The sequence below is a fragment of the Hesperophylax consimilis genome, chromosome 25 (genome assembly GCF_061612785.1).
Source record: "Hesperophylax consimilis isolate HC1 chromosome 25, BYU_Hcon_1.0, whole genome shotgun sequence".
In the NCBI taxonomy this organism is placed as follows: Eukaryota; Metazoa; Arthropoda; class Insecta; order Trichoptera; family Limnephilidae; genus Hesperophylax; species Hesperophylax consimilis.
The window spans coordinates 22,556,574-22,579,493 of record NC_142860.1 but is presented as its reverse complement, the minus strand read 5'-3'; positions in this window follow the sequence as shown (position 1 = coordinate 22,579,493).

Genomic DNA, 22,920 nt, shown 5'->3' with positions numbered 1-22,920 from the left:
CAGTGAGAGCAATTCTGTGGTACAAAATTATATTTCAGCACATAAATAACCCCTTTTATATAAACATGCTACAACACAATCATAATACTAGTTTTGACTTTAATAAAGGACTTATTGAACCTAAGCATACAAATAAATATGGACAAAGAACGTTAAACTATATGTTTCCCAGTTGTTTTAATATATTACCTGCTGAAATTAAAAACTGTGCCTAAAACATACAATTGGTGAACTTACTAAAGACTTGGCTTACTGAAAGAAATAATTTGTATTAGCTTACAATGATATATTATTCTAAAGACTTTTAAAATTGTTATTTATGTTTTCATAATTTTCTTTTGCTATATTTCTGTAAAAAATTTTTTTTTTTTTTTTAATGTACCTAACTGTAAACTCAGTATAATAAGATTTATAAGATTCCGTTAGACAAACTGCTAAAAAGTAGTTTATAGTGACTTTTTTACCTTGTATTTGTAAAGTGTAAAATAAAAAATAAAACTTTTAATTATTTATGCGCTATTATTTAATAAACTTAAAAAATACTATGCAACCCTCGGACGTCCCCAACATATTTTCCATTCACTTCAAATACAGAAGATTTTTCTATGAAGTATATTTGAAGGCAAAAAGTACGTATTTGACAATTGATTACTTCAAACCATATTCATTAAACCATCAAAGACATGTTATTTATCAAAAATTCTACATACCTTGTTCCTAGCAATAACGTGTCGGATATAATACTGCAAGCGTGATCCGGCCAATACTCCAGGGGGCGCCCGTACACCCGCACACAGACCTAGTCACTATTATATTATGCTCGTGTTTATATTTACTGTGTCCGTACGAGATCGCGACAGAGAGTCGTGCCTCTATCTTAAATTTGTGACGTCTTCATAATGATTCGTTCTCAAACGGTGGTGTAGTGTACTGTTGCCACAACTAAAGAAAAATATATTAGTACCTACCCAAACTAGGTAAAACTTGAGAAAAATTATATCATTATGATGAAATGTTAATAAAAGTGACAAAAATATTTAATATTGTGCTTCAATTCCTTTTGATTGAATGATCAATAAAGTACTTGTGTTGCTCTGTAAAAACAAAGAGACGACATTTAAGCATATTCAGTCGATTTCTTTACAATTTCCTTTCATGATTTATTCCAACAATCTTTATTATTTTAGTTACTTCGTTCATGTAAAAATCTGTCGCAATATCGCCATCTTGTTTTGCGTTCTGTTTTATCTTCCACGTAGTACATCATTTGTCAGTTTTGACGTTTGACGTAATATATTTTCTCTACAAATATATTAATTACTCGCTGTACCCCGCCACGCGTTTGTGGCTCAGTCTTTCTGTGCAGACAGAGAAACAACAGCTCGTTTAGCTTTTAGGTCTAACAAATGGCGATATTTTAAAAAAAATCATATTTTTTCCTGTCACAGGTAACATATATATATATATACTATAGGTATATAAAAACACACGCGTATTTGAATGTAACTTTCAATAAAAAATTTCGAAGATTTTGAACAAACGAACATTTACATGTTTATTTACATAGATAAATAGATTTGTAATTATTACCGTCCGTTTTGTACACTATCTTATTTTATTTTATATAACGATCACGAGGGGATCACAATATGTTCTCCTTATAGCCATTACTAGTTATAAACATCATAAATAGGTTTTAAAAAAAGGATCTACCATTTGCAAGTGTCATTTTTAGAATTTGAACTGATTGCGTTAAGTTCAGAAAAGCAATAAAGTACCTAACTGTAATATGATAAATATTTAACACAAAATTATTTTAATAGTCATTTTAAAATTTTTAACTGATATTTAAAGAATTTAGTAGGTACTGTAATATAATATGTTTTTTACCAGAAAATTATTTTAGTGAGAACTGTGAGAAATCACGGGATATTAAAACTCTAGGATTTGTAAAATATTTACAGTAAAAAATACCATCATTGCATTTCAAAAGAAGAAATTTACGTTTCGAATGTTAGTACCAAGAATTTAGTACTGTAATATAATATGTTTTTTACCAGAAAATTATTTTAGTGAGAACTGTGAGAAATCACGGGATATTAAAACTCTAGCATTTGTAAAGTATTTACAAAAAAAATACATCATTACATTTCAAAAGAAGAAATTTACGTTTCGAATGTTAGTACCTGTATTGAAAAATTGCGACTTCTATTCAATATGTCAAATATTTAAACTAAAAAGATTCAAGTTTCAAATATAATTTTAATAATTAATAAAATAATATTGGTACCTATTTTATCGCTTTTCTGGTATGATTTATCCGTACTAGCTCCAATTTTAATAATTAAAAAAATCGTTTGACTTAAAACTTTAACGCATTACGCATAAATAATTTCTAATCACGCACTCGCGGACCGATAACCGAAATTAGTTTATTTAATAAAGCTGTTTTATTTAAAAAAAAATAATTAATTTTCCAAAATATTATAATACATACTTATAAATATCTTCGTTGTGACAGTGAGATACCAGTGGTGCATCCGTGATCCCAGATATGGAGAGATCGGGCACAGGGGTGTAGCGGGCCCCGGCGCAATTTAAAAACAAATAAAGGTGTCAGATGAGCTTCACAATACGTCCGCGGGGGGGCCGAAATCGTTTATACAAACGTCTTCTTCTTCTGCCTTCCTTTGTGTTGCATTATTGTTACCCACTCCTTGATATGATTACACTATACAGGGTGTAATCGTATGAGAAATATTATATATTATATATTAATATGAAATATTAGAATTTATTGGAGGTACAAAAAGAAAATTGACCAAAGGAATGAAAACGAACTGATATCAAATATTTCTTAAATTTTAATAATCTATTCAAACTCGATAAACTTAAACTTTTAGTAAAAAGTTAGTTGGAACACGTGTTCATAAAAATCTTTTTATTTTCACATTTCGTCATAATATTTTATATCAGGGCAAATGTATGTGCATGTACACGTTTTCCGATGTATTAAGAATATACTAAAAGTTGGCCAAGAAACTAACTATGTAACTTACTAACCAACTCGCCGTTTCCCCGCAGGGGTAGGCAGAGAGGACGGAACGCCAAACAACTCGGTCTTGGCACACACTCCTTGCCTCATTCACATTCATACATCGTCTCATACATACTCATATATTATTCTGACTCTTGACATAGCTCGACTCAAGTATCTGATTTGCTTAGTCGTGCCATGTCTTCCTCGGGCGTTCCCGACTTCTGTTACCATTCACATTTGCATTATACGTTCTCCTTAAACTCCTTTCTTGCTCATTCGCTATATATGCTCAAACCATCTAAGCGTCCCTTTCATAATCTTATTCATTACGATTACATCAGCCTTGCACTCTTTGCGGATCTCCACATTTCTCACACTATCATACATGGAAAGAAACGGCCTGAAATCCCGTTATTAACCGGATTAACTCATTTTTCTCCGTATAACAAAAATATACCAAAAGCGAAATTCATAACTGAAAACCCATATTCGAGTGTCTAACAGATACGCTGTATTTATGTAATAATAATAATTTTTGCAATATTTACTCTGTTTTTTGTGTAAAATTACCTCAAATGCGCTTTATACATATTTGTTAAGCTCCGTCTCATTCGTTTATTAAAATATATCATAAAAATGTGAGTTGCAAATTAGAACTGGCAAATCATTATAAAAGAGAATACCTTTGAATCAATTTGTGTTCACTGATTGTAAAAGTTTAAAAAGTTTTTCGAACTAGTTAGGAAAAGGAAGTGTTCCGAAAATCGAACAAATTATAATTGATAAGTCAACGAAATATCGATGGCGTAGTAATTATTTTTGCAAACACTAGGTCATTCCGGACCCACCTTTTTTTCACCTATTTTTAAAATAACTTGAGCGACATTTTTTTTATTAAAGTGTGACACCCTTTATATGGCTTAAACCAAGCTACAATCAGCCGTCGGTGATAATCATTTGACATGGTATTGTACTGGTACAGTGTAGACTTAAGGTACAGCCATACTCATATTGAATCACAGGCCACAGCAGAACCACTTGACAGGTGAGATTTACCTGCCTACCAGGTTGGATGCTATCCTTTCGATTATTTATAACGGTATTTCGATTATTTTTTTGTTTGTTTATTATTTTTATCGCTGTGGATGTGCTTTCCTAAGGATGAATGATGTTTAAATTCTTTACTCATAAAGTATCTAAATGTAAAGATAATACTTAAATACCTACCTACCCCTTACTAATAAACATGTTTTAAAATTTACACTACTGACACACTACCATTGGTATGTCTCGTAAACGGTTGTTTGTCAGGGTGACCGGATAACTCATCAAAATGACAATTCAACACACCTATAAAAAGTGCTTTTTATAGGTGTGTTGAATTGTCGTTATGAGGAGTTATCATGGAACCGTTTGTCAGATGCATAAAATTTAAAAAAAGTTTATTAGTCAGGGCCTGGCTGTTTGTTTCAAAGATTGTTTATAATCTGACGGCCTCCATCTCTCCACTACGAATCCACAGGTCGCAGGATTAAATCCAGGCGTACGCAAGTATTTTTATTAAGTTAACTAGTTTTATCCCGTCACGCGTGTTGAGGCACAGTCTGTCTCTGCAGATAGAGAAACAATATCGCGTATTTGTTTTTACGTCCAACAGAACTGTTTTAAGAAAAGCATGTTTTTACCTGTCACAGGTAAAATTTAAATACAAAAACACACACGTATTTGAATCCAATTTTTTGTCAAAATTTTCAAGCGATTTGTGAAGAACTTTTGGAGATATAAGATTTTGAAAAAAACGAACATTTACATTTTTGTTTATATAGATTTGTCAAATACTTATAAGCAATAATTAGTCGCCTGATATATCAGTACAAATTGAAAATATCTCCCTAGTAATATAATTCTGGGAGATATTTTCAATTTGTATTGGTATTTCAAGCGACTAATTATTGCTTATAATACTTTCTTATCCTTTGAATTATTATTTATTTATTTGGTACAATATTTTTTACATTTCAAATTTCCAGTAATGTTGGCCTCACTGGGTGGCTTGCCCGTGCTGAGGCCTTCAATTTATAATATGAAAATATAATCTACATAATAGGTACATTTAAAGAGAAAATAATACATTTAAAATATAATCTTGTGTGTTTTTGAGTGATGTGTGTTTATATTGGTTTTTTGTGTTTCGTGTAGGTTTTATTTTTATTTTATGCTATGAAATTTTGGTAATATTGTCTTTGTTGTTCTTTAATCCATTTTGTAATTTTGTGTGTGAATTTATTTTTATTTTCCTCAATTTCAATTTCAAGTTTTACACTTTTGAAAGCTTTTATAGCATGGTATTGGTAGTGTCTTTGTCCAAAGCTTGAATTTACTGTCGGAGTTTTTATGTTTTCTTTGTACGCTTGTCTAACTGGTCTGTTAGTGTTAACATTAGTTTATCATTAAAAAAATAATATAGATTTGTGTTGTTTCATAGTTAAATGAGCTAAATTACAAATAGTATATTTGCGCCACGTTTCAGATAGAACGATACTCTCAGTATTGCCCTGATGAAAAAACATCAGAAAGTACTTTGTATTTCGAACACTCGCTTGTACCTAGATAACATGAAGTAATAGATATGTAGAAGTGGCAGATCTATTTGACTGCATGGAAGGCAGTTACAAGAAGGCTATAACATCATGTCTTTTGAAGCAATATTAATGTGACCAAATTCTCCTTATACTTACACATTATATTTTATTTATTTATTCCTTTAGATTTACACACAGTACAATATGATACAAGATATAATTAAAATATTTTTAGTGATTATGGATTATTGTACCTTATCAGGTCGAAATTATTGGTTCCTAACTAGGCAAATTGCCCGTTCCAAGGAACCAAAATATGTGAAAGTAAGTGTGTGATTTGTCTATGTCTATGATATATCTCATTAATGTTTTAATTTGTGATGTTTAATCGTTACAATCTTATGATAAAATCGAACTTGAGCTGTTGTGTATGTTTCAGTTGTGTATGAGCAATAATTAGAATAGTGGAAGATTCATATAGTGTGTGTCTATACTATGTCTATTTATTATGTGACGTTTTTTAACATTTTTTCAGATTCTCCTCTACCCAGTCCAATCAACCATTTAGTTATTATTGGGCCTATGTAGGAAATATTACAAGATTTTATGTTTAATTCAGGGGGGATTTTGTTGTACAGTTTAGGTCCCAAGTATGCGTGTGTCTTTTGATACTTTGCCGTATTGCTCGTTTGAATGCATTTGTATCTTAATTTTGAATGTACTTGTATCTCCTAAAGCTTCTATTATTTTTTTTATTTTCTGTGATCATTTATCGATCAAATACGACAATTAATTTTTATTTAAAAATATGTATTTAAATAATTTGCTTATGTTTCTGTACTGTGGTATGCAATGTAAAACAAAGTCACTATCCGCGTCTGTCTGTTTGTGCGCTTAGTTCTTCTAAACTATGCAACGGAGTTTGATAAGGTTTTAATATTATTTAGAGATTTTTTTCCTGAAGGTTTATATATATACGAGTATATAATACATGGGGTTCCATGATAACTCAACACAGTGACAATTCAACACGCATTTAAAAAGTGATATAAAGTCATTAGAAACGATGAAAAAAAAATTGAACCTACCCTTACCTAACCTGATGACCGGATAAATCATCACAGTGATAATTCATCACACATTTAAAAAGTTATATAAAGTCATGGAAAGTGATGAAACAAAAACTTTATTAATTTGGTTAAGTAGGTTAGGTTACGTTAGGTTAGGTGAGGTTAAAAAAAAAATTTCATCGTTTCTAATGACTTTATATCACTTTTTAAAAGTGTGTTGAATTGTCACTGTGTTGAGTTATCATGGAACCACCTAACCTAATCTAACCTACTTAACCCAGTTAATAAAGTTTTTGTTTCATCACTTTCCATGACTTTATATAACTTTTTAAATATGTGATGAATTATCATTTTGATGATTTATCCGGTCACCAATACATGGATATTGAAAGTATATAAAAGTCGTGCAACGCCGGGTAACGTCAGCTAGTATTATAATAAAATTCATCCACAATTGAAACATTGTTTGAAATGGCTTTAACCGTGTTTAGTGACCAGTTCTGAATAGCCAGATACATCTTCTTCTACATCTCCTTCGCTTCACCACCATCTTCAGCCTTTGTACATTTCCCAATAGGGGAGGCCAAAGACTGACTTACCTACTCCAGACGGTTAGAAGGAATTGACACTAATGCCGTATTCACATGAAATTTCTAATTGAGTTTGCCACAGTTACACATAATCACACACAAATTATAATGTAACACATTTCTAAGTTTGACTTAATGTGTCCTTTTCTAATAAATCCGCCAACAGTCTAATGATATTTCAATCAATTATCATAAATGATTTATAGTGACTCGATAGTGGCACAATCCGTTCTCAATGCATATCGTTTATATCTCATATTTCAAATAATAAACTATCATAATTGTATATTGGCTTGGGATATATGCAAATAACCGTAGATATAATCTGCAAATCGATGTTAACTGTTGTTTTAATACCAACAGACATAATAAGCGAATGGTATTGATTTAATGGGGAGTGTCTGCTGCGTTTATTTATTGGAAATGGATTTATAAAAAACGGAATGTTACACAAGTCATTTTTAAATGGCAGATTGTTAGGAGCGTGAATATATTAGAAATTATCAGAATTGTACCATGTGGAAATAAATAAATTAAATATTGTCGATCAGTTTTGGATGATGATGATAATTTGGGTGTAAAAAAAGTAAGAATATTAATAACTCTGGGTGTAATCAAAATCAATAAAAATAATCATTCTTTGTACGAACGAAGGCTGTTAGTAAATGTCTTCTAGTTAAACAGCACTGTTTTCATCCTTTTGCCATATCCTTTTATTATTTCATTTAATTAGCCTTTAAGTCCTTAAACCTGGTTCGTACGTCCTTAGACGTACTTAGTTCTTACCTACGACCTTGGACGTCTATACGTCGGAACACGTTTGAGCGTCCTTGGACGTTCTTACGTCCATAGACGTCTCTACGTCCGTATTATTTTATAAGTATGTTTTATAAGTTTAATTTTATCCTTAAACGTCCCTACTTCTTTACATGTCCGTGCGTCCTTAGACGTCCTTGCGACCATAAACATCATTACATCTTTAAACGTCGAAATTTGAATTATTATATTTCGTATAAGCTTAATTACGTCCCTAAACGCCCTTAGTTCCGTGCAAGTCCGTACGTCCTTACACGTCCTTAATTCCTTACACGTACGTGCTTCCTTACATACATAGACGTCCGTACGTCCTTAACCGTAGCAATGTCCACGAACATTATTTCGTCCTTAAACGTCCTTACGTCTACAAACATAAACACACATTGAGACGTAAAGGGACACTTATTAACGTACATACACGACGATTCAAGGCATCGTAAAAGAAAGTTAAGTTATTTTTCATAGATTAATTTGAAACCACTTTGTTCTAGAGGTTCCGTAAAGCTCACTGTAAATAAGGCTGTACTACACCACACCGTTCTCACGACTATCTTATAAATTAATTAGGCGAGATTACAGTGTTATACATACTTTACTGACCCGATCTGAACCCGGCCGGACTTACGACGGGGCTCAATTTATCGTGTAACCAGTTTCAAATTATATTATATCTCTTATGCTTTACCATCATATTTATGTTTACACCGAGTTTTATAATCAGGGGTCCGATATCTATGGCTGTTTAAAACTGTTATACCTTTTATAAATTAAAAACATTTTTATTTTACAACTTAAACAGATAATATACGTGAATTTGAAGAAATTTAAATCATTTAATGGCGAACTCTGTTACAGCCAGTATTATTAAATGTTATCACTATATTTTACATGGTTGAGTGTAGTTACATAAATTTTACATCGTTGAGTGAAGTTACACAAATTTTACTTCGTTGAGTGTAAATACACAAGTTTTACATGGTTGAGTGTAAATACACAAGTTTTACATGGTTGAGTGTAGTTACACAAGTTTTAATATTAAAACATATTTATGTTTTCAGAGTAAGATTCTTACCCCCTTACTAATAAACGTGTTTTAAATTTTACGTAACTGGTAAACAACCACTTACTCCACAAAGGCGACGCACCACGTCGTGTAAGATTTGAAATCGGCCGCTAACAATATCACTCCTTGTGTACCTGGCAATAAAGTTTAAATTCCCGATTAACACCAGCCGACTGTTTTGATTTATACAAGAAAAAACATCGCCTAAAAGCGTGTTTCATTTTATTTTGCAAAATTCATACATAAATATTCAAATTATTTATAATCATTTTCTAAAATACTTAATTTGACACCTTATACAAGAGACACCTTATATAAAAGGGATTCATAAGTAAGAGATTTTGAACTTTAAAGCAGTTTCTATATGCCTGATACAGTTTATTTTTCTGAACTTATAAAAATAGCTCGATTATTTCAAAAGGCCAAGATGATCTATAAAAATAAAAATCTAAATGTTCGTTTTTTCAAAATCTTATATCTCCGGAAGTTCTGCCCAATTGCTCTGAAAGTTTGACACAGCGTTGCATTCGAATACGGATGTGTTTTTATATACCTATATTATATAGATATCAACTGTGATAGGTAAAAAAATGTTTTTTTTTATAAAACTGCGCCGTCTATTGGACGTAAAAGCAACACGCGCTATTGTTTCTCTATCTACACAAACAGACATATACCATATATAACTAAGCCATACTTAATTTACTAGGCAAAGCACTTTTTTTGGTTTGAAAATGTTATCGCTTATAAATGTACAATAAATACTATAATTAGAACACATCTTAGCCCAAGGTTCGTAGAAAATTAAATACGTTTTATACGAACCTTGAAAGCCTTTTAAATAATCGTACACTTTTCTTTCTAAAATCCTAGAAATAAATAAAGTATCAGGCCTATAAAAAATGTTTTAAAGTTCAAAATCTCCTACTTATGAACCACTTTTCGGTTATGGATTTATAGTATAATGTGGCAAATTAAGTTTAAAAAAAAAACTGAACTTTGCAAAATATACTAAAACACATTTTTTGGCAATGTTTTTTTCTTTCATAAATCGTGAGAGGCGGATGGCATTAGCGCGAATTTAAACCTTATCGTCATCTACAAAAGGAGTATTATTGTTAGCAGCCCAATTCTAAGTGTTCTATGACGTGGTGTATTGCCTTAATGCCAATTATAATCGCAACACACAAAACACAAACAGTATTTATTATTTTTTCAAATTTTGAATTTTATATTTTTTATAACTTGGAATACTTTGTGACAAAAGTGAATAAAGGGTTTTCGACCCCTGCAGAAAACTTAATAGCTTTTAATGATGCTCTTCAAACACCGGATTGTAAATTTGGATTTAATCGGATATTAATTCGAATGTCTTAATTTTTCCGTCTGAAATTTGATACGAGGCACATTAAAGCTTGATCAAACCATCTATACGTTTATTTAACGAGGTAATTCAAATATTTTGGGTACGAATTGGTCACTTGTTATTATAATAATATATTGTTAAATCAATAAAATCTTTAAATAATGTTATAAATTATGAGAAATCAAATAATTTGGAAAGGCGTTGGGCATTTCCTTTAGCAATAATATATTGAGTAAAAATCGTTTTATTCTTTATTAACTATTTTTTATTGATAAACTCATGTTAAGGAAACAAAGTTTTTTATGCATAGCATAAGGGATTAAAAATTATTTTTTAAGTAATAATTATAAGCCTGAAACACCAATATGAATTAAAAAAATCTTCCGAGAAAAAATACAAGTCGCCGACGGGAATTGAACCCGCGGCCTTACGATTTCCGGTCAGATACTCTACCAATTGCGCTACGTCGGCTTACTCGAAACTCGTCAAATTATTCAATAAATAATGGTATTTTTCATTTTACAATGTTTGCTTGTTAATTTTTTCACTAGAAAACAACCAACATTATTTTTGTGGAAAAGCCATTGCTAATGCTAAATCTTCTACTAGATGGCGTCGAGACATATTATATCTTCATTTATTGATGAAATATCATGATTTTATTAAAAAGACAAACAATGACATCACGAAATGTTAACCAGTTAGAAGAGCCTTTCTTCGAAAAATGTAATATTTCAAATATAATTTTTTTTTCCATTTTTATGGGTGTTTCGGGCTAATAATTATTGCTTAAAAATATATTATTATTATTAACTGACGAGTACCCGGCGGTTGCTCGTTGGAGTAAAATTTTGAAGTTATGAATTTAATTTACCTACCTGAAAACTGGGTGCTTTTTAATAGTGTTAAAGCAATATTATTGTATTGTAATAAATATTTGTTTCATTTAAACATGACATGTCTTCCTCGGGCGTCCTCAACTTCTTCTCCCATACATTCCCCTTGAACGCCTCTATTCTTTCATTACAAATGACACATAAAAATTGATTCACAGTTTGATCGTGTCATGTCTTCCTAGGATGTCGCCAAATTTTTCTACCATTCCCTACAAAATTTCGACTTTTATTTGACTTCGCACTCTCGAAATTTATAATTTTTGCATTCATAAATCGACAAGTTGCCGTATAAAAACATATACACAGAATTTTTAAAGCATTTTTACGACAATATAGATGATATAAAGCTTTTTTTGCTATTACAATTTGCAAATAAAAAAAAATACACACAGCAATCCTAAAGATGACTTTTTTAAATTATTTTCGCTAGCGCGTTCTGTGGAGTGCATTATAACCAGCTATCCCTGAGCATTCTATGAGTAAAAAATCTAGATATCTGTAAATTTTTTGCAATCCAATGATTTTTTTAAATTAAAAACACTTGTTTCACACGTCGCCGCTGATCACATTGCTACACATCGGGACGGATCACGTGATAGGTTCTCTGTCTCGTCTGTTACCGTGCTGCTGGAGTAAGACAGAGTGCGCATCACGTGATCTGCTAGGTTATACCCAACTTGACGCCCAGTGGCGTGGGATGATAAATTTAAAAAAAAATTATAGTGACATTTACATTTTTTTAATGCAAATATGCTGATAAATCGCTAGTACATACGTGCTGTTACACCAATAATTATCTGCATAGGTACACATTAGTAAGAAAATAATATGCATAAATATATTTTTAATAAAAAAATATTTTAATATTATTTTAGTACCACGCCACTGTTTTCCACAAACATGTTTATTGTGATACTTAAACATTTTATTCCTTTCCTCAGAATTGAAACATACACTGTCCATGGGCGCAGCGTGCCTCGCGCCCAAAGGGCCCGTGGTATATTTAGTATTATTATGTCCACCAATATCTCGGACAGCAATCGGCCGTGTTGTACTTAAATCCCGGACGGATGGTTTCGGATTTCATCAGAGGAATGTCCGTTTCGAATGTCGCATTAATACCAATAGTGAGACATTGGGTATTGTAAAGTAGGGTTAACTTGGGACAAATAATTCAATTAACGCTTTTTTTATTACGATGAACGGATATAAAATTTTTTTTTTTTTTTTTAAATTTCATTTCACAAAAGAGGTTTGATAAAAAAGAGCAATAATAATTGGATAATCTGTATACCGCAATTTTAATTTTTATTTCTTGCTAGAGCAATCCCATTTTAGGGCAAAACAAACTTATAATACATATTATCAAAGTTATATGTTTCATATATGTACAAAAATAGAAAAATAATTACAATTATAAGTTTCACCTACAAAACAGTACAAAAATACAATAGGGGAGGTTAAGTAGAACAAATGTGAAGAAATAAAAAAAATACACATACACATAAGCACAGAGCCAAGGTAGGAATTAACAAGAAGGTACTTACCCACTAATACATTGGTAAAAATATACAGGGTTTTCCAATAAGAGGTGTTATTTTGATATTTAATCGTAAAAGATCAATGTTTTCGTTGCTTGTGTGGCATGTATTGCCGTTTTGTTATAAGTAAACGTTGTTCCAATCAATACCATTCAATTTCGGCCATAAAAAATCATTAATCATCTCTCGATAGCGATCCATTCACAATAACTGTTGCACCAGCCTCATTTTCGAAAAAGTAAGGTCCAATGACTCCGCCGGACCATAAACCGCACCAAACAGTCACACGTTGAGGATAGAGAGGCTTTTCAACAATAACTCTTGGGTTTTCCGAGCCCCAGATGCGACAATTTTGCTTGTTGATGAAGCCACCGAGGTGGAAATGGGCCTCATCACTCAATATGATTTGCATTTGATTCACTCAAGTGAATTTTAATAATTTCAATGCGTTTTTAAAGCGTGTATCGTTCCATTTTTATTAATAACGTAGTTTCTATTTGTCAAATGTCAAAAAATGACAGCTTCAAAAGAAACATCTACTGAAATAGCGGGCTATTCAAAATAACACCTCTTATTGGAAAACCCTGTATTATGCTTGATTTCAAATACAGGGTTCGATTACGAATACAATTTCTGAGCTCCATCTAACTATGTGTGCACAAATATTTGAAAGGCCTCCGCGGTTGAGTGATTACGATTCACGGCTATGAATTCGGAGGTTGTGGTTTCAAATCCTGGAGTGCGCAAGTAAATTTTGTGCTTTCTCACAATTTATTAATTTTAAAACATTATACTATAGTTTATTTGATGCACGTATCAGTGCGAAATATACTTTCAGCATCGCCCTAAGACCTCCATTCGGAATTGAAACGTCCCTTGATATGGCTTTAGACTTGTTTTGTGACCACATGTGATTTGCCAAGTACTTGCCCATATTATTATGTACCATCTCCGCATCCTCCTCACTATCTTCGGTCTCACAACATACGCTAATTTCGGATGCCATAGACTCACTAGCTCCAGACGGTAGGGAGCAGATAGGAAATTTGTGAGGTAGGTAGGATAAACAAAATTTAAGTACATATTTATAAATGCATGTTAAAAATTTAAAACTGTCTTATTTTTAGTATTTAAATGGATCTCAACGCACAACAGCTCATGATGTAAATACTAACAGAAAATATCTGGGTTTGACTAGATATTCCAAGCATAAAATGCACAGAAAATTTAATGACGTTCTTGGATATATAAATTCGACTTAAAAAGTACTTTACTCTTGTATTATTTGGTTAAATGAATTTCTCAAGAATCAATAGCTAATGATAAAAAAATGTGGCTTGAACAGTTGATTACAAAATTCAAAACATAAAAATTTTGTGCAATTTTCATGACGTCAGAGCTAACTTTTCGAGAGTGATATTATTATATGCATTGCTAAGATTCACATTCGGAATGTATTAATGTTGGATAAATAGACAGTTAAATCGTTATTAAGTAATAAATAAATTAATAAATTGAGTGGGTACATTTATTTGAAATGTCTTGATATAAAACGAAAAAATAATAGAGACGTCACATCCCACATCACAAAAAAATCCAATATTTGATATTGATATCAAAAACTATTCCAAGAAAAATCACAAAAAAATATTTAAATACCAAGTTGTAATAAACCCCATTCTAGAATTCAGACATTAAAACCAAAACACAAAACGACATAAAAAAAGACAAAACCAAAAAGCGGACAAATACATTTTTAAATGGGTATAAACATTCACCCACGGGTCAAACATAACGACCGTCCGATTCATATAAGTCTATTTTACCTTTTGTGTCAAAATTTACGGCCGGTCTTTGGGATCTTAGATTCTTCAGGATCTTTTTTAATGTTTTTTTAGTATTTTTTATATTTTTCTTTTTGTATTTTTTATGTGCTAAACACCCTCGGATGGCCGGGTAATGAAGCTCACCAACAAGCCACATAAATTAGCCGTTAAATACATATATATTCGAGTGTCATATCGAACACCTCTTCTGAGATATGGTCACCTGTGGTGATGTTATTTGTTATGCCTTAAGACAGGGGTAGGAAAACTTTTTTAGTAAAACCTTTCACAAACTTTTAAGAAAATGTGAATATATATATGAAGTGGTACGCCACTACTTCATTCGAACGGAATTCTAGAAGTTTCGGTTTTTCCAAACAAGCTTCTTAGATGTTCTTTTATTTTTTATTTATTTGTTTGGAAAATTCTACATAGCAACCAAATTGTTCGAGAAGCTTCTTCACCTTTTAAAAGCGACAGTATGAAGAATCTAGTCAGTCGTAAATCCGCCATCAGTTAACAAGGTGCTCAACGAGTGATCATCCGCGCACCTCACTTGCGCGAAGGACATTCTTCCCGGCTCTGCTCATGGACTCCATCGGGATATCATCATAGCGCTTTGGCCCAGATCGCCGTCCCTGGCCAACGCTACATGGATTACAGCGCCTTGGTTCCAGCGTCTCTGACCAGCGCTTCATCCACTCACCATGACCACCACGAGGACACGCAGCATCCTCACTGGTCTACTCAGCTCCCGCTCAACCGCCTACAAGGTCCACCGCACCTTCGGCCTTCCCGTCAGCACTGGAGTACTGATTGCCAAGATCACCAGTGCCTGACAGTCAACAAGTCCGGTCACTAGCGCCCGGCGTCGACTCACAGACCCGCGCTTGACCTGCCATCACCGCCTGCATCCGGAGAATACTACATCTGTCCAACGTCATCTCATCACGGCTACCTGACTCATCAAATAAAACACTCTGACCTTCACGACACGTCTTTCATTCCTTGCCTCCTCACCAGATCCCCAAATATATAAAAAGATTTACGCTAGTATTTATGTCAGTACCTAAGTTACATATAAGCTGTATACGGTGACAGGAAACTGGTATTACAAGCAGGAACTGGTGAATAGACATCATATACAGAACCCAAAACACATTTTTTCGATCTTAGATTAAGATTTCTTTACATTTATCCATTTTTTCGGCATCTTTAGCCTTACCGGGCTTTGCTCTGAGCTCGGCAAGCCTGGGGTCCTGGGTTCAATTCCTAAATGTAAACGAATCTTTTCGTTTTCTGTTTCAAATTTTTGATTTAAATATTAAAAAAGATTTTAATCATTAGTTTTTTCAAAAAAAAATTTTTTTTCAAATTTTACCTAAAAAATATTTTTTTTAAGGTTTTTTTTTCTCAAAAACAAAGTTTTTTTTCACAAAATTGACTCCAAATGTTTTCCAGTACCGAGTTTCCCGATACCGTGTATACACAAATGTGTCGCTATATCCAAGTAATCTAATATGGAGTAATCAATATGGTTTCCTTTCTTACAATTCTTCATTACTTATTTTTATTTTACATTTTCGTACGCCCATTGGGCTCTTACATTACAAAAAAAAAAATTATTATATTTTTGAAAATTCTTCAAAACTCCATAGTCCACGATGAAAATGACGACGGTTTACTTAATTATTTTTTGACTTTGCTCAAGTTTTAATATTTTTGGCGATGATTTTTTTTACTATTTAAACATTTGAAAATTTTTGAATAAACGTTATGGAACAACTTGGTTAATGACTTTTTGGAAGTTATAAACTAAAAAACTAATAAATCATTGAAGAAGAAGATAATATCAAAAAATAAACAAAACACGAAATAGAACATCATTCAGAAAATAAAAACGGTAACAGTGGAAACTAGGAATCAAACCCAAAATTTCTATCTTACCGAGAAGACGCTTCAATCCACTGAGTTATATTTTCAAGTTATGAGCCTTAACTTGCGTCAATGTCATAAAATTCCGTATAGAAAAATTAATATATTTTTATTTTTTGGCTTTCCATCCACAATAAAATTTCATGCTTTACAGTTATTGATACCTCTTACAACAAATGCTGAATTTGCTTAAATTGGATTTTGATGTTAAAAAAGGTGGCCGACTCCTGCGGAGATATATAACCTACCTATTAGTTTTACGAGTCTGTTTTTTAATAACTATATTATGCTAGAATTAACAGCCGAATGAAAAAAAAATATTTGCATTATGTTTTCATGTGCTAAATTATGCGCTAATAAAACTTAGTGACAGATTCGCGGCTGGCGATTCGAATAAGGCCATTTTAATTTAAGCTTACAATATTATGTACTACCGAAAGCTCTCTCGTATGCTCTCTGTCTGTCACACTGTGTCGTTTATAAGAAAGAGTGAGAGATTCAGCTCAGTCATCAACAGTTTAACAGTTTTAATGAAAATTTTCTTTATTGCTAGGTATTCTGATGATAGCTCAGTTCTAATCTCTCTTTCTTTCTCACAAACGACGCATGTAACAGAGAGACAGGTTACAACAGATTTCTCAACGGTAGTACTAACTTTTAAAATAAATTTTGAATTCATTGTCACAAGTATTGATTCTAACGGGTACCCTAAAAGGACGCAAGGAGTAGGAATGTTGAATGAATTTATATTGAAGGTTTTACATATTTAGTAATGACAGTTAACTTATTTTATTGAGGAAATGTTTTCAAAGATTATTACATTTTTAAAGATGTAACACAATAGTTTAATTAAAGCAAAATAAATGTAATAAAAAGTAGTTACTTACAACCAACACATCATCATCAAACATAGGTACAAATTTCGGTTATATTTATTTATTTATATAACCCCTAGAGGGCTTTTACATGTAGGTGGTACAATTTTAATGACAGTTTTGAAACATAAGAAAGAAATAATAAAATTGCATTATAAAATTAATAATGTATGCAAGAAACAAAATTAAAAATAACAAGAACATAAATTAAAAAATACAGCGTTTTGACTGGTTTACAAAAATATAACTTTCATTTAAGAATTGTGTTCAAATAAGTCTTTTACGTAATCCACAAAATTCGCAAAGTTAATATTAAATATATTGACATCACCTGAGTATTGTTTTCCCATAGTGTGAAACCGTTGTATTGGGGATTTATATGTTTGTGATTATTTATTTATTTTTATTATATGTTTGTGACTGTAACTCTGGTTCACTTAACTCGGCTTTCATTAAATTTAAGTTTCGTTTTAAAAATTGGAACTGATTGTGTGAAGAAGTACCTCACTAAATTTTTTTTTTTCAATTTTGAAAAAAGGTCATCCCAAGTCGTTGGCTACGTTCGGTGATTAAGCAGGGATGCCCAGGTTCATCGGGTGAAGTGTATTCAGGATGCGCCTGCCCATCAGAGAGGCTGGTTTGGGGAGACCCTTTGATCTCTCCAACTGGTCTTCCGACCCATCGCCTTGGATGTTACTCCTGGATACACTGATCCCTAGATTCCTACCCGACCTTATTACCATTTACCTTCCCAGAGCTTCCTCTCCTTCATTCACTTAAAAAAAAAACACACACAGCATCCCCAAAGATGATATTGGCCCTGAGGGAATCTATTTTGCTCATGGCTTCCTGTATGTGGTTAGTATAAAAATATATATATACAGGATGTATCGGCAAGTACCCGACAAACTTTAACCAGCTATTCCTCAGCACATTTGGAGTAAAAAATGTTATGGGCGCTTTGCTGTCCGGTAACATTTTTTTTCCATTAAAAACAAAAAAATAAATAAAAAATCCACATTCCGCCACTGTCATTTGCATTGTTTTTCGTGTTCAACAGCTGATATTAGCAAGTGTGTCAAAAAGTGTCCTCGCTCTTTCGTACACACTAAATAATAATAGCTAAAAATGAGACGAATGGTGCCGTGCCATTTCGTTGTGATTGTAAAAGCGCGCCAACGTAGGTACGTACGTACATTATTCAACGAAACTCGAACAAAATATTGTCAGATGGGTTTTCAAACTTTGACAAAGGATTATAACATTGGTGACATGTGGTGAAAATGTGAAAAATATTTTTTTTATTAAAAAAAAATGTTACCGGACAGCAAAGTGCCCATAACATTTTTTACTCCAAATGTGCCAAGGAATAGCTGGTAAAAGTTTGTCGGGTACGTGCCGATACACCCTGTATATACATATATTTTTGTCATTTTTTCTGTCAAACTATTTTGTCGGTAAAGAATGAATTTTTAAATGACTCAATTATTCTGCCAATACCTGGCCATAAATCAAAGGCATGTCGCTTTTCCACGTAAATCTACCCCCTATCAAGCAGCATCCAACAAGTCAATCAACTATTATCCTAATGGACCCCGTACCATTTTATTTCACACGATCCCAAGAATGGCAAAAAAGGCCCACTATTTAAAGCCTCTCACTTCTGGGAAGCCTGTCCCATTGTGTTTCGATACATCACCATTATATTATTATTATACCTTCAAATGACAACAATAAAAAACATAATAAATAGATGTATTCGTCAAACACACACCTTATAAGTTGATTTTAACCCCATACACTACGTGGGGTAACCGATGGAGTTATTTTTTTATGAAGATTGTTATTCTTAATGGAAAAATTGCAACAATTTTTTTTATTAAATAATTAATCAATTTGCAATATAATAGTATTACATAGTATAATCAATGTTAACTAAAACAATTCATACAATTAGTTTTCACTGCTTTTGATTATTTAATGTTCCTCTTCTATAGAAGCTGGCGCTTGTGTCTAGAACAGTGGTGAGCATCAAGATTAACAATATTTAGTGTTTGTAATTATGAATATTAAAAATTATAATTAATTAAAAAGATAGGTAAGTTTTTAGATTCTCACGGCCAAAAGCATTTTTGTTGTTTGTTTTTGGGGTGTTATGCCGTGTTGCGCTAACTCCTTCTTTAGCCGACGTTTTAAAGAAGGAGTTAGCGCAACACGGCATAACACCCCAAAAACAAACAACAAAAATTAAAAAGATAGTTTCATCATTTGTGTATTTTTACATTGAACTTATCTTTAATTGCTTTTAGTAGGTGTTTATCGTTTTCTATTGTTCTGATATTTTCGGGTAGCCTGTTGAAGTATTTTTTCCCTAGATATATATATTGATGTTGAACAAAAGTGGTGTTACATTTTTGTGTTGGAAATATATGTTTTTGACGATTACGACTTTCAGTTAAAAAGCTGTTTATGAAAACGGATTTAATACCTATAATTTTTTTCATGTGTGTTTTTTTTGAAACAGTTATAAAAAACAACATTTAATAAATCGTCTAGCATTTGCCTTGAATATATATTATGACAAATTGCAAAAATTTTTCGATTTTCATGAGCACGCGTTCCGAAAACATGATAATATACAGGGTGTCCGGGGTGAAAGTGCAGTAACTTCGGGAGGTAATTCTACATGATGGTAGAAATAAAAAACAATATTTTTTTTTTTAAATTTTACTTTTAGATGTACTTTTCAGCTACAAACTAAAAATTGTGTGCGTGTGCGTACTGCATTATTATTGCTTTTGGATCATTTGAAATCGACCGGCCGATTCTAGAACTAATTAGAACTAACACCCGCTACCCCGCTTCCCTCGCTTTGCAGCTGGTAACAGAACAGCTATGATTTGTTTACTTTAAAGAAATATTATAAAAAAATACCTCACATATACTCACTATACATGTGGGTTACATAACTCGATAATGGGTTAGAGGGCCTGAAGGCAGCCCGTTACGTAACAAGAGATTCATTCATTATTTTTTCTGAAAGCTGGATTACTTCAATGATCGTTTCATGCCGTGAAAAAGATAAGAATTTTTAATCCACATTTATAATTAATTAATCCGGATTTTTAGTCGGTATGTGTTTTTGTATCGAAAAAAAGTTGGAATTTCGGAAAAAGTTATTTATCTTTTTTGCTCCTACCAACGTGTAGAATCACCTCCCGAAGTTACTGCACTTTGACCCCGGACACCCTGTATTTGTAATTTATTAAAATTTCATCAATAAACCTTTTGATTCATTCGTTAAACCCGCAATCCCATGTTTAACAGGAATTATTTATTATTTAAAGAGATTTAAAAAACAATTGCGTATTTCAATTTTCTCTGTGTAACTAAATCAGCTTACAGCTCAGAAAAATGACCTTCATAACATAGCAACACATCCATTAACATTTGTATATATAATGTGTCTGTCCAACCAACACCTTTTTGTGAGATTTAACCCTTTGCGCCACGTGAGCTACCCAATCGGGTAGTTTGTTTTTCCGCGTATCAGGTCACCGGAGGGTTTGCAGATCTGGAAACCTGGAGACCTGGAGACCTGGTAGACCTGCTACACACGGAGAGATGTATCTGGCTGTAGGTGAGGTCGTACAGTTAAGCCCGCTGGGAAGATCGTAATGTCTTTATTTACAGATCGGGAGATTGTGGCCGCGGGGGGTGGCAGGGCCGCAAGGGGCTAGAAATGCATAGTTTAATAGTAATATAAAATAATTATTTAAAGAAACTACTTGGATACATTTTAGAAATGTGGGAATAATGGATTCTTAATTCTTACGTACGTCACTCTTGGAGACCCTGATTTCTACCTACCCCTAATGCTTGTTCGTACCCAACAGTTTTTCTCCCAATGATGCATTAGAACATACTAGTGAAACATCGTATGTACGGCGCATCTACCCACTTGCGATTTGGTGGTTTGTTCTTGAATGTATTTTTGTCTATATAATGCGGCATCTCCTGGGACTATACAGTAATTTTTTTAGTAACTTTTCAAAATCTCAGTAGAAAGATATCCACATAAGTCATTATAAAATTCGTGGAAGTGGCCTAATATTCCTCGAGTTCCCCTCTGCAATCACTCTTTAAGATACACAGATACTGAATGAATAATAAAACTTATCATAAGCCTGTACCTTGTAATATATATGTAGTATTATAATATCTCTTGGTCAGAGAGGAGGGAGTCGATGGTGGAGAGAATATATACAATAATAATAAAAAGTATGTATGTATGAAAGATAATATATTACGCTAAGAGAGTTGTCCATGGAAACTTAACAAAAATATTACGATCGTATTTATGTAGTAAATGGCGTGAGATTGACTGTCTGATGTACAAGTTTCTTTACAATAAATTACAACTGTTTTAACTAGTCTTTGTGGTCTAGTATGAATCATTTTTATGTGATGCAAATCAAGAGACGCATTGCAGAAGTTAATTGACCATGGTAGCTTTTATTATAGGTGAAAAATGTGTGAGTATATAAATAAAGGTGAGATATCTAAATTTGGAGGAGTAAAAGTAAATGGAAGGGGATATAAGAGACGCAACAACTTGATGGATAGGAAATCTCAGTATTAAATCCTACAATTGTCCTGCCCACCTAATAATTGCTGCAATAAGAAGGAGATATTAAAACTTACATTCCAAACTCACAATAGGCTCAGTGTAATACCTCAGACAATACAGGAAGGATTGATGTGTGATATAAAGAAGACCGCGGAATATAATTTTATAAATTTAACATTCATATTACTAGTAAATCATCTTGAAACAGGCATATTTTCAGGCTCTTTGATGAGTCCTTTGTTTCCTATAATCTAATCTGGGCTTATTCTATGTTTCAGAAGCCAAGATTTAAAATATTGAGGAAAACTGTCCATCGAGTTTAGCAGAAATTAATTGTCCCGTATAATATAATTGCAGTTGACATTGTTTTGGGACTGGTCCTTCGAGTGTGTTGTAAGAGGTTTTGTCCCAGTAGCACCTTCTAACATCAACTTATGCATTGTAGTCGCGGTTTTTGCGACACCTGGCCTGCGATTCTGGAGTTAAACGATCAATCGTTTTCGTATGCGCCGTCTTCGAGTGAAAAACTACTAGTCGTCGCGACTAACTTTTTCGAATGTTTCAATTTTACGTATTCTTGAGCGTCGAACGGTCGAAGTTGGTAGAAGAGATGATTATATTGGCACCCCTGTGAATATTGTCTATGTTTCTGATGTTTTTGGGATTTCTATGGTGTGACTGTCAAACAGA